Source organism: Coturnix japonica, chromosome 1 (genome assembly GCF_001577835.2).
Source record: "Coturnix japonica isolate 7356 chromosome 1, Coturnix japonica 2.1, whole genome shotgun sequence".
Classification (NCBI taxonomy): Eukaryota; Metazoa; Chordata; class Aves; order Galliformes; family Phasianidae; genus Coturnix; species Coturnix japonica.
The window spans coordinates 76780906-76793940 of NC_029516.1; the positions used below are offsets into that span (position 1 = coordinate 76780906).

General features: G+C 41.9%; 1 long non-coding RNA gene across 1 annotated transcript; it reads left to right on the forward strand.

The window, feature by feature from the left end:
- The first annotated feature begins 3057 nt into the window (after nt 1-3057).
- Nucleotides 3058-12466, forward strand: LOC107321022. Its single transcript, XR_001558430.2, has 3 exons — nt 3058-3149; nt 11777-11951; nt 12215-12466. It is a non-coding gene; the product is annotated as an uncharacterized LOC107321022 (long non-coding RNA).
- The last annotated feature ends 569 nt before the right edge of the window (nt 12467-13035 follow it).

The following is a 13035-nucleotide window of genomic DNA, read 5'->3' on the forward strand; positions in this document are numbered from 1 at the left end:
GTTTTGTCCTTTTTATTTTTTTCCCCCATGTTTTCCTGTTTTCTTTTTTCCCTTTTTTTCCTCTTTTCATTTTCTTTCTTTTCTTCTTCCTTTTCCCTTCCCATTCCCCTTCTCCTTCCCTTCCCATATCCTCTTTCCCCCCCCTTTTCTTTGGATTATTGAACTTCTGGATTATTTCATGTGCACTGACAGCATAAATAGAAGCTGTTTTCCAGATGAAGAAATCTATGTGGGATATGTTAAATGGTAAGTTAAGCTTGAGTATTGAGTCTCTTGAAACATGCAAGAAAAAGAAATTTGCTGCTTTGGTGACAATATTCTTACACTTTAAGTCCAAGGCTGGCTGCACTATTTGTAATGAATTTAGCTTTTCTTTATTTTCTTTTTTTTTCCCCCTCCTCCACTCCAGAATGCTTCACAAATTGTGATATTTGTGCTTGCTTTCATTACTTGTAATTGTGCTGTAAATCATTTGTCTAAACTGCAGCTGTTGGATTTGCTATGAATCAAGCACAGTGTCTGTGTTTTTGTTTTGTTTATATTTCTTATGCCTGGGTAGCTGAGTTATGGGCTAGTGACTAAGTTTAATTTCAGGTAGATCCTCATGTCTGGGGTACAAATCTACACAGCTCAGAAGAACAGAGTCTGGGAAAGCTTTTAAAGTGCGGCAGTCTTTGTATCTGCTAACGAGGAAGGGAGCAAGAGTTGACTAATGCATTTCTATAGAAATGACTTGATGTTAAGTCTCACCTACATTAAGAGCTTCATGCAACAAGAAGCCTTTCGTGGTCTTTAATAAGTTTCATCAAATGTGCACATGGAGAGTTCTATACAGTGTGAGCTGATAGTTAAGGTAAGTGGTTAATTAATAAGTGCAGGCTTACACTGTATAGAACTTACCTCCTTAACCATGCTCTCTGTAAAAAAAATTGCCCCCCAAAGAAGCTTTTCCCTTTTCTATAAGTAGTAATCCTCAGAAAAGTAGGCTGGGAGAAGCCCTGACATTGTGTCTGAGAGCTCAGCAGACCAGTGCTGTTGCCAGGAATCCAAATTGCATTGAGCCATATGTCTGCTCAAGACTTTGTGCTTTCAGCTTATCTGTATCCTGAGCGTGGCTGTGGCAGTGACTCAAAAATGAGTTAGTCAAGTGAGCATAATGTTGTCCAATCTCTCTACATGTATAGTGGATGTGTTAACGTTTGGAGTCTTTGTATGGTTGTTGTAAGGAAGAGACTCATCAAAAACCAAGGCTCTGAGATAGTGAGAGCATAGAGATGCTCAAACCTGCAGCCAAAGAGGAGCAGTGGGATGTAGGAGAAAATAAAGACTTTAATTCTGAGTCATTTCGTGCTTATGGGAAATCTGATCTATAAAGTGCCAAGAATAACTTTTGCTTCTTGTGCCCTAGGGTTCATGCCAGTCTCTGGCTCAGGTCCTATGTCTTGACAGAAAGAATGAAACAGTGTGTTTGGTTCACCAGAAAGGGGTGTAATGCTTTCTACCTTTCAGATTCAGCAGTATTTATTTAGTTACAAACAGCATGCCACTTTACACTTGCCTCTGGAAGATCCTTCAACTCCTGGTTCATACTAGGGTAACAATAATAACCAGGCTTTTGTAGCTGATGATTCAGTGAGCACTGAACTCACTAACCAAGCAGTAGTTTCTGAGCAAGCCCCGCGCTCTGGCATTGCGCAGGCTCATCTGTCACACTGTAACAGAACCTGGGCGAGATATGTGTCTTGTTCATTTGACATCTGGCTCCAAAGGGAAGGGAAGCTGTATACAACGAATTTTGGCCCAAGAGCAGATCCATGTGTCTGAAGCCATAGGGAGATAGATTTGTCTCCCTAAATGCTCTAATTGCTCTAATTGCTTTGTCTTACTTTGCCTCACAGAAACTGATTTGTTTCTTTAAGCACAAAGCACCAAAATGAAGAGGCAGGAGAGTAGAGTGCGAGGACTTCTACACTGAGATGCTTCTTAAGGGGCTGCAGTCCTATGAAGGGACTTGAAATACTGCACTGTGTGCTCCAGACAGGAACAGAACTTGGTGTTGCCCAGCCTGGGCAGGAGGTGCAAGCACAGACTGCACAGGGGAGATGAGAAAAATCGCACAATCCTTTCCTCATACAGAGCTTGAATCAGGGTAGATGTGGTGAAGACCCTCCGGCCAGCTTAAATTAATGGCTCCTGGTCAGTCCCTCTCTTCCAAATCATGTAATGTTTTAATAACTGTCTGCTAGCTCACCAAAGGAATATAAAACTACTGCTGTCTTTGAAGTTCACAGCCTGGGAATCAAGGTTCCTAAAGACTATTAATTATCTCAGCAGTCAAACCACGCTAGGCAAAACTTCAGTCTAAATGGCAGGCAGCAAGGCCAGTGTTATATTGCAGCACTTCCTCAGAATAATGTCTGCAAACCAAGAACAGAAATGGTACGCAGACTCTAATCTCATTGAAACAGCCTGCAGAGGTACATGTATAAATCAGAGGTTAAGCAGAAATGTGTGTTTTTTTTTTTGAAGAAAGTGAAGGCACTTTCAGTATTTAATTAGCAGAATGCTAATTGGGTAAATGAGGGAGAATTAAAAGGGAAGAATAAGTGTCTAAGAGATTGGTGGTAAAGCTGTTACAGCTGAATATTTGACCTGTGAATAGAAATAATAAATCAAGAGCGAATTTTAAACTTGAGAGTTGTGATATTGAACATAAAGATGTTCAGAAAATCTAGATTCCTGAGAGTGAAAACACTCATAAAAGAAAAGCTCTGTTAGCCAAGAATATGTGCACACTTTACATGGATGGTTTTCCTAACACCAACTGCAATTTCACTCCTCCTGATCCTGCCAGCAATTCTGTTGGTTGCCTTCCCCTCCCCCCCCCCCCTTCCCACGTGGCTCTGATGCATCAGAGCTGGGAGCAGAGGGAGGAAAAAGAGGTCAAAGAATAAGTTTTTGCTCATGGGCAGCCATGTTATAAGATGCTCAGGAAGGGCTTTATTCATAAGGAATGGAACCACACGCTTCACCATGGTTACAAGGAGTGTAATTTAAACACAGGCAGCCCCGGGGCAACACAGGCAGAGATGTGATAAGTCTGAGTGTCCAGTCTGCAGAGAAGGAAAATGCAAAATCTCTAAGTCCAGGTTAGCTTTCTACTTGTCAGGCAATGCTTCTTGATGATTTAAATGTAGTGATGAGAGTGCTCCAGCACCTCACATCACTGCCAGACCCTGAGTGTTTTGTGCCAGCTCTGAGCAAACCTTACTTGTGTTGGCAGTGCTGTGCTGGGGGGAGAGGCTTTGCAACCTGAGAAGTGTCCTGTGGTCATGCACTGTTTGATGGCCACAAACCCAAAAGACCGCATCTTTCTGTAACTGTGCAGATGCAAACAGCTCAAGGCAGTCTGAGAGCAACCAAGCAGAGAAAAGCAAAGTCAGTGTTACAGGACGTCTTCCAAAGCACTTGCAAAGTTAAATATGCAGTAAATGGTTCTACTCGTGTAAAATTCATTTAGGTTACAGCTGTGAACAAAGCCCTGTGAAGCACTCATTCAGTCTGCTCTTTTACATATATGTTATTTTAAGCATGGGAAATAGGCAATCTGATAAACAGTGAATATAGGCTCTCTTGGTTCCTTAAAAGAGGAAAACAAACCATATGTCACAGCAGTAATTCATCCTAAGATACTGACAGCAGGCTTGAGGTGTGTTTGTAGACTTTGTAGATTTTTATATACACGTGTATATAAGAGCATGAATATCTTTCTAAAAAATATATTCTTCAAAATTAATCTCTTGGCCTATATTTTAGTGTTTGGACCACGTATGTTTTATTTATTGACGTATTCCAGACAGTTCTCTGGCATGTTCTCATTCAGTGGACTTCCAGGATCAGCACTGAGAAACTTTGAACTGAGCCAATGACTCTGTAATTGCTGAGTCTTTTTCCACTGACTGAAGGTGGCCCTGGCTGCACCATGTGCCTTGTGAAGAGCTGGGACTGAAAAGCCCACATTTACCCATCTGAGCCTCATTGCTTCAGCCAGTCCCATGACAAAAACAGGTATTTTGATCTCCTATTACTAGTGACAGCAGTTTCTTTTTATTTTGTGTCAGAGTCATAGTCTAGAGCACGTTCCTCAAGTTACAGTGAGTGGTCAGAACTGAGTACTTCTGTTGGCACCCGGGTATATTTAACGAGTCTCAGAGACTTGTGTTCATGTATTGTTTGTCAGAGGCTGAAATTGATGTTTAGTGTATTATTGACCAAATTTTCTCTGACATGACTTGGGACAAATTAGTGTTACCACTTCATTTAGAATCTTCAAGGGCATGAATAAATAACAGGTTTTGCACAAGGAAATGAAACAAGGTATGAAATTTCATTGGTAGTTGTGAGCGATTAATTGCATGTTAGATTTGGATATGATTGATTGCATGGATTATGCATCTGCGATTATCCTGAAAATTCATTTAGGTTTTATTCCAGAACATGGTGTTTTTTTGTTTTGTTTTGCTAGGATGAAAAATGAAACAAAATTGAACGAAGGATTTCATTTAATGAGGTGAATCTGGATTATGAGTTGGTTGAGATTGCATATTAGGGTTTTCACTCCAGAGATTATGATTTTCTTCACTTTCATAGGAAAAATAAATAACACCTTCCCCCTCACTCAAAATCCCAGATACCTACAGTTACATTTTATTTTTTTTGCTGTGTATTGATGTTTTAAGAGAGGATACAGCCAGCCAGTTGTAACTGGAAAAATAATGTTTATCTGAATCAGATAATATGGTTGTTTCCTGTGTCCTATGTCTTGCAGCTGGCAGCTTGATGGTGGGGTGTTTGTGTCTGCAGAGAACAGCACACTTTCCAAGTATGGTGTACCACTGAGGCATCCAAGAGCTTCTTCCATGAATATGTCTATCACCGGGGCAAGAGACATCTAAGCTGGCCCTGTCTGAACCCCAGATGTCTCTGTTCATACCTTGCCACAGCAAAGAAGGTTCCCCAGAGTGCTGTGAACCACCGTGAAGTCACCCAGGATGGTCTATGGCAGTAGTCTGCAGCCAGAGTCAATAAGCCTAGCTGGTCTTTAGCTGGCATCAAGAGAAGCCAGACAACAGAGATTTGTCCCCCATTATTTTCCATTCCAGTTCAGCACTTAGGAAACTGACACTTGGGCTGACTTTTCCTGGAGTGTCTCCAAGTGGGCAAAGCTTCCTAAAACCTTTTCCATGCATTCTGAGATTGGGCAGGCAGCTTCCACTGCTGGAGCTTGCTTTCATAAATATGTTATTTGGTAGAAGCTAATGAGAACTGCTCGGCTCACTCTGGCTTGTGCAAGTTACTCTCTGCATTTACAGCATGGTCCATTCCCCAAACAGAGCTAAAAGGGAGGACTATGTTGTTATAATTTCCCTTTACAAGAGAGGAGAGTTGAAGTAGAGATGGACAGAAGGCAGGTCATTGCTGAATGGAGAGGTGTGGATGGCAATGCATTTAGGAGGTTTTTGCCAGAGAGGTCAGGAAATGTTGTGTGGAACCATTGAATTCAACTGAAGTCCACAAACCCATTCATTCTGAAGCAGACTCCTTTCCGCCTTGTGAGCGTCCTTGTCTCCGGATGCCCAGTGAGAACACAGGCAGAGTGATCATGTGGCCCAGCTCCAGCAACCTGCTCCAGTGCTGGCAGCCACAAAGCTTGGCATTCAGGCTCAGCCATGCACAAACCCATCTTGTTGGCTCCCTCTGTACTAACATCAGCAATTTAGGACAGTAATTGGTAGTTTGGTTTTTAGTTTTCCCTCAAAGAATGTGTTGGGCCACCAGATATTGTGGAGTTCCCTGGAGTCCTCAGGATCTGCTCCTCCGGGTTCCTTCCTCTGTGTCAGGAGCATTGACAGTACAGTGCTAATCACAGCTCTTTTAGTAATAATAATAATAGGATGAACATTTGAAAATGCAGCAACAAAAATGTTGCTGGCAAGATTTTTGGCAGCCCCTTATGGGCTGGCTTCTTTCAGTTTTCCCCAGGGTCCAGATTTTCTCTATGAGTTTCTGATACATGACAAGCAACTCCCTGCAGACAAATTCAGAGAAATACAATACTTTGTGAGAAATCTCATGTGCAGGTGGCCAGGTCATCCAGTTTCAAAACACGCATGGGTGTGAAGGAGCAACATGCCTGAGCTGAAGTACCAGCCCTGATTGATTTGGCTCAATTTAGATCCAACTTGGGTACAAGGCATGGACAAAATGAAGTGGTTTACTCTGAAATCAGAGAGATGTAGTCTCAGAGATATGACTTTCCTAGAATCTAGGTGCTGTGGAAAATCTCACATGGCTCTAATTTAAATTAATATGAAATCTTAAACAGCAGCAGGAAGAATCCAAGGATGAGTCAGGCTACCAAGGCACTTTTCAGCTCCCTGCAGTTTTTCCTTTGGGACTGCCATGCTTTTCAGCTGACAGCTCTAGAACTTGTTTAATGTGAAGTGTTCCAGGAAAATCATTAGAAAATGGGTCAAAACAGAATTCAAAGAAATCTGAGCAATTAAAGAAAGCTGCTAAACTTCCTGCAGTCATTACCTTGAACTCACCAATCTTGGGAAGGAAGGTCAGGTGATGGATAAGTGAGCCATGTCAGACCACTTCAACACGCACTTTGTTAGTATGCTGATTTACCAAAGTCACCAGAAATCCTCCAGGGATATTTAACTTGACAGTGGTGAGGAGGATCTTGGAATCCAGTGACTTCATTAATACTTCTCTCCCTTCTCTTGGCTTTGAGAAGTTTCACCTGCATGCAGGCTCACTCTGTTAATGAGATGTGACACTTGCCTTGCTACTAGTAAGAAAGAGAAATTGGAAGAAATGTATGCATCACTTCTGAATTGTTGCTGCAGGCCCCTTTTCTGTACATCTGGTACATATTTCTGATCTTTTGTTTTCAGAGTAAGGTGCTGGAAATGTGGGAGTCATCAGCCATTAGTTCTTTTCATAAAGCAGAAGATGCTGAAAATCTATGTAATTACAGACCCATTTCAATTTTATTCTCTGCAGTTAAATTATTTCAATGTCTCTTTTATAGTCAAAATGAACAAGTTTAGTTTACAAATATTTTATTACCATTAGGGTAACTTGATTTCCATTATCATCATTTTACAACTGTAGTATTATTAAAAGTGACAAATGACTCTGTACTCAATTGCTCTGCTGCATGTTTGTGCGGTGGTTTATCTCCACTGCCAACCTTTGATCTAATGAGAGGCAGCGGATTTTATTTGGCTTTTATTTTCATTTATTTATTTATTTATTTTTGGCAGGCGACAGCTTTGCCTCAGTGGCAGGAAACAATTCAAGTGAGGCAGCTGGAAATTTCTCTGAAATGAAAGATTTGGCATTTGGCATGGCAACACTCAGGGATCCTGCAACAATCGCTCTGTACGTTTCTGCATTTACAGAAGCCTTTAGCAACAGCTCTGAACTGCAATAGCTTTTGCCTATTTTCTCCTGTAGGTCTGGTAAGGACCCGGCTGAATGCCTGGGGTTTCTGAACACCCATCAGCACTCCAGTATTTATGGATTCCTCAGCATATCATTAAGACCTCCATAGCATTGCTGTCCATTGAAGGGACCCATAGTGACTCCAGTGTTAAGTACTCACCGCACAACATCCCCCAGCGCCCTCTGTGTCTATGCTGATTGGTTCCATCATGATTATTTGGGTAGATGATGCCAATGAATGTGAGCACCAACTGCTCACTAGCCTAGGGGCAATGGTGGGACAGGCAATGATCATAGAATCATATAATCATTAAGGTTGGAAAAGACTTTTAAGTTTATCTCATCCACCTGTCCATTTACCACCAATAAGTAATGCATTTCCTCCCTCAAAATTGGCCTTCTCCATCTTCATGCTGTTATGTAGCTGTTTATTTCGTTTTCTTCTTGTCTGGCATGTCTCTTTTATTTGATGGAAGTGGAAAGCTGAAGGTCCTTTTTGGGAAGATGAAGACCATTTTGGGCTGTATTTGGGAAAGCACCCAAGCTTTAGGTACACACTGCCCCTCAGTCACTATGGCAGTGTGTACCTATGGCTTCGTTACCAGAAGCCCTCTACACTGATGCACAGGTGAAGAATTGGTCCAGCTTATGGTGCTCATCTCACCCTGAGGCAGATCACATTGGTGTGAGTCAGCTGGGAATGTCTCTTCACAGTGATGAAGATCCTACCCCCATCTTCTGTCAGCAGTACAGAAAGTTGTTGATGCTGGTGCTTCTGCAATTTCAGCATTAATACCATAAGCTCGTTGGTTGTACATGGCTGATTGTTATGTGTTCTTGTTGAAAACCTAGGAAGAGCTTTCCAAGTCAAGGCTCAAGAAGGTGGAAAGAAACTTAATGGTTTCTTCTTGTTAGCCTTAGTCAATACTGAATTGGAGCTGGACTTGGGGTGGCTGAGGTTATTTGTACTGAACATTTTCCTAGGTCTGACTGTTCAAATGTGCTGGAGGCAGCTGGAGCTTTTCCACTTGAAATCAACAGGAGCACGTCTGGCCCTGCAGTCACTCCCTGGAGGGTGGCATAGCATAACTATCCTCAGCAGGGGCATTACTGCATGAACTTTGCTTGGCTGAACTGGTGGGACTCACGTTATAATCTGCACTTGTCATTTTTCTTATGTAAGCAGAATGAGAGCAAAACCCTGGGACAAGTGTTGTCGTATGAGGCATTGTCAGAAAGCACTTACGTTTAAAGATCATCATGCCAATATAGATCAGAAACACCAAAAACCTATTGTGGGAAAGAAGTATCTTTTATATCTGCTGTTCCAAAATGCTAAAATCGATTACAAGCCCAGCTGAAGGTTCTGTCCTGAATTTGGACAATTTATGGTTCCGACTCTTTCCTTATTTCTCCATTTCTCCCTATAGACAGACAGCTGTGTTTACTCATTTTCCCCTATTCAAAACATAAAGTAGAAATGGTTAGAGATGTTTTTTGTTTTTTGTTTTTTTCCTCAGAACTGTTTGCATTAATTTTCTGAAAATGATCTTATTTGCAAGAATATTTGATTTGCATTTCTTTATTGTATGCTGCTAGGGCCACTCTGGAAAATATGAGAGCCAATGACTATTTTTTTTACTACATCAGTTACTCCACTGAATTTATTTTTCATTTAATTTATTTAATTTGGGACATTTTTTATATATTTTTTTTAATTTCTACCGTCTGCAAACTGTGTGGCTTAGAAACAGATGAAGAAAGCAAGCAGAGGACAATCGTTAGTGGAAAGGGAAAACAGTACGGTTAGGTGAAGTAGTCCCAGCTATTTGGCCACTGGGCATCATTCACAGAATCACAGCATGGTTTGAGTTGGAAAAGACCTTAAGAGCCATCTGATTCCAACTTGTTCTCTTATGGGCAGGGGCTAGCTCACTACCTCCTGCTAGACCTATTGCCCAAAGCCCCATCCAACCTGTCCTTCCATGAGTGAGTCATCCACAGCTTCTTTGGACAGCCTGTTCTGATGCCTCATAGTAAAGAATATCTATCTAATGTCTAGTCTAAACCTCACCTCTTTTACTTTAAAGCTGTTGTCCCTTACCCTATTCATGGACTGGATTAGAAGCAACCATAGCTATACTGAAGAATTTGCAGTGAGGATCTGGGGATATGTCTCACCTGTTGCTCTTTCATGCTGTGTGCTGTCAGCTGTCGGTGAGCATTCATGTGGGAGTAGTAGTGACTGCCAGATTCAGGGATGATGGAGTCTGAGAGAGATGCTTTACATGGAGAGGTGATAAGCAGGCTAGGATAGCAATTGCCCAGGTTGGAGACTGGATCAGCGTGGTGCATGGGCAGTCATGGGCACAGCTGTCTCATGGCTCAGGCAAGGACCCCAAGGTAAAATGAGTATTGGCAGGAGAAATGCTTGCATGTGAGATATTGCACTTTGAGCCAAGCATGGGCTACGTGTTGATGTCCCTATTTGATTGAGGCTAATGACTTCAGAGTTTGGGTCACTATATTGTCATCGTATTGTTTTTGCAGTGCTACTTTCCATGAAGTAGGGTTTTTCCTCCTTCACTCCTAAGGCCCTCATAAAGAATATTCTTCATAATGAAGGGTAATTTCTCTGTCTCCTGCCCTCTGCAAACCAAATTCTGGGTGGATTTTTGTTTGTTTGTTTTGGTTTTGTTTTGTTTTGTTTTGTTTTAAATTTCAGGACAGAACTGTTGCCATTAATGTTTGCTTTTTTTTCTGACTAGTTTTTTTTTCCTCCAGTTTCTGGAGGTAAAGGTGTGATTCAGCCTGCAAATCCCTGTGCTATCATGCCTGTATCCCCCCAGTACTCTGTGCTGTGTCTATATGGCTGCACAAACACATGCTGGTTCAGGCCTCCATTCAGCCCTCCCTGCATATTGCTATAGCAATAGCTGGCGCTGAATGAATGAGGATGGAATTATTCCCTGTAACCTGGGTAGCATACCTCGGAGGGTGATTTGTGTGTTTAACCTTCACAATGCCATCCACTCTTGACCCTGTAAACACTGCTCATGTGTGTGCTCCCACAGAGCTCGGTGGGTGTTACGAAATCAATCACATGCTCACAAGAGCTTGGCTTTGGAGCTGGTTAATTGTATTGTGTTTAAGTGTTAAAATTTTGGCAGCATCTTTTTTTCTGCCACCAAACAATTGTTCACAAATGTTTCTGTTATTCAGCCATCTATAATGTGTGCCTATCAAAGGAGGAGCAGTCCTATAAATAATTACTGTCAGCTGTGTGCAGTGAGGCAGTCACTTTGCAGCATTTACTCGTGGTGTAGTTCCAGTCAAATGGTGTATTTCAAATGTCAGCTTGATGCTCCTCTTGTAATGGGAAATATTTAACAGGAAAAGAAAAACTACACACAGTTTAGGTCTATGGTCTAGTTTCAGATTGACAAGGATTTTCAATTCCATCTTGGTATTTGCTAGACCTACTCTGTTTTCAGTTGCTCTTTCAGGTTCTATGCATGGGCTGGGGTGGTTTTTCCATCTATGGGTGTGGGGTGGCCTTCTGTCCAGGGACAGGGCAGGATGCTGCTGCCTCATTACCTAGTCTGTATTTGTTACACCTATAGAGATATTCCTGCTTTGGCTGATTCCTTCCCTGGCATGCTGGCAAGAAAGGGTTTCCAATTCCTGTGGCAGCATGCAGGAACACTTGCTCTGCAGTGCAACACAGCGAGCATCACCTTGGTTTTAGGAGGTATTCCCAAATGCCTGGCAGCACGAAAGCCGGCAGAGACTTGCATTTTAGGGTAGGTGATGTTTGAGCTTCGTGTAATGCTTCCATTAGCCAGAACCTGATGGTCTCCTGAGGTGAGCTGGTACATGCTTAGGGAAGGAAACCTGCTTGGAAAAGATTAAGCGCCATTCTGTGTGCTTTGCAGGGGGCCAGGTTTGAGCTGGGATTAACTCATACATGTTTCTGAGCAAGTCGTTCTGTGCTTGGGCTTCCTGTACTACATGATACTACGGTGTATTTGGGGCAGCATCCCTGTGCTTTTGAATCAGGCAGACACAGGGACTGACGTGTGTTAAAACGTTGATCATGGCTCAGATGTTTGAATGCAGGAGCATTGCGACAATGACTTTTACTTGGGGTATTTTTTGTGTCTGGATTCTACTTTTCCATTGTTGTTTACTGTTTTTCATTTGTTGGCGTATGTGCCTGATATGTGTCACCCTGTTGTTTGTCATATTACCCATTCTGCAGGTAACAAAATTCACCTGGTTTTGGACCTGCTTCCCTGAAATGTCTTCATAAACTCCCTGTCAGAGGATGCCCTGGCTGCTGCAGAATGAGCCTGAGTAACTTTGACAGACCTTGAAATGCATCTGTATGGATCAGATTACCTCAGAAGTAGGAGGAAATTTATATTTATTGGAAGGTACTGGCCTTTTCTTAGTATTTCTACTAGCACTGAGAAAAATATGAAGGGTAGCACTTCAGAAAGCATAATTAATATTACAGGGACAGTCTCAGGGCTGAGAGATCACAAAACTGGTATGTTATAACTTACAGTAAAATCCCACTTTGAGAAGTCACTATTTAAAAATGTTCTTACTCGACAGATCTGCTACTTCAGTACAGTGCCGTATCTGCTGACTTCAGTCACAATACAAGTTCTTAACTACTTTCTATTCTCATCAGTCCTGCAGAGCCGACATAACCGTGGGATTGTGGATGGGCTCTGGGGGACCAGCAGCCAAATTAAACGGCACTTGCAGCTGCTCTGATGCAAACTCACCAAAGACAGAGGAGCTGAACTGACAAGCAACAGCTGAGAGCTGACCTGGGCTGCAGAGGCTGTAGTTGGCACCGGAGGGGAGATTAAAGCCATCACTTCAAGTCTGAGGTTACGGATTATGATTGGAAAAAAATATATATATATGGATATTTATAGAGGTGAAAAAAAGGCTTTTTTTTTTTTTTTTTTTTTTTCTTCCAGAGCAAAACCATTTGTTTCTTGATGTTCAGTAGTCACAAGTAGTTTTTTCCCTTTTATTTGAACACTGTGGGGATGCTGTATGGTGGCAGAGTCAATGTTAAGTGGTCAGAGCCAGGCTGGATGTATCTCTGGGCAGCCTGGTCTGGTGGTTGGTGACCCTGCACATAGCAGGGGGGTTGAAACTAGATGATCTTTGTGGTCCTTTTCAACCCAGGCCATTCTATGATTTTTTGCACTGAACTATTTAAGAAGTCTATTCCTAGCATAGATTTTGTTGCCTGCAATGACTGCTTAAACTCCAGTATTCTGGTAGCGTTTCCAATTTTGATGCTAAAGCATATATATCATTTCTTGCTTTTATTTCTCTCATGAATATTTGTGAAACGTTGACATTGACATTCTGGTTTTGAGCAATGTCCTTAAACTGAAATACTCAAAAATCATGAACCAGACCTCCTCAAACCTGCTGAGATTTACTTAAAAGTTGTATTTTTTCATTTATTTATTGTTTTCAAGGTTTTCA